We start from the raw sequence: 419 nt of genomic DNA, 5'->3' as shown, positions 1-419 counted from the left end.
CATCTCAACTCTTCTTTCCTCCCTTAAAAAACCCAGGGTTTAGGGTTTAGAGTTTTTAGGGTTTAGGGTTTAGGGTTTAGGGTTTAGGGTTTAGGGTTTAGGGTTTAGGGTTTAGGGTTTGTTACTTGAGTTGATAGGCAAGATGGCCGCAGCGTATATACAGCGCAGCGTCTGTTGGTGTATGTATAGTGTTTAGGGTTTTAGTGAGCAGAGAAAAAGAAAAATATATATTTTTTTTTTTTTTTGTTTTTTGTTTTATATGAGAAAGTAAAGACAAACATAAAGGGTGGTTTGGGGCTGCATGCAATACACGCTGCAGCACACACTCCGCCTCCTCGTAAGCTGCGGATACACCCCAACACAGCAGCAGCAGCAGCAGCAGCAGCAGCAGCAGCAGCAGCAGCAGCAGCAGCAGCAGC

The sequence above is a fragment of the Eimeria mitis genome, genomic scaffold (assembly GCF_000499745.2).
Source record: "Eimeria mitis Houghton genomic scaffold, Emh_scaff4362, whole genome shotgun sequence".
In the NCBI taxonomy this organism is placed as follows: domain Eukaryota; phylum Apicomplexa; class Conoidasida; order Eucoccidiorida; family Eimeriidae; genus Eimeria; species Eimeria mitis.
The sequence above is the reverse complement of the archived record's forward strand: the minus strand, read 5'-3'. Positions refer to the sequence as shown.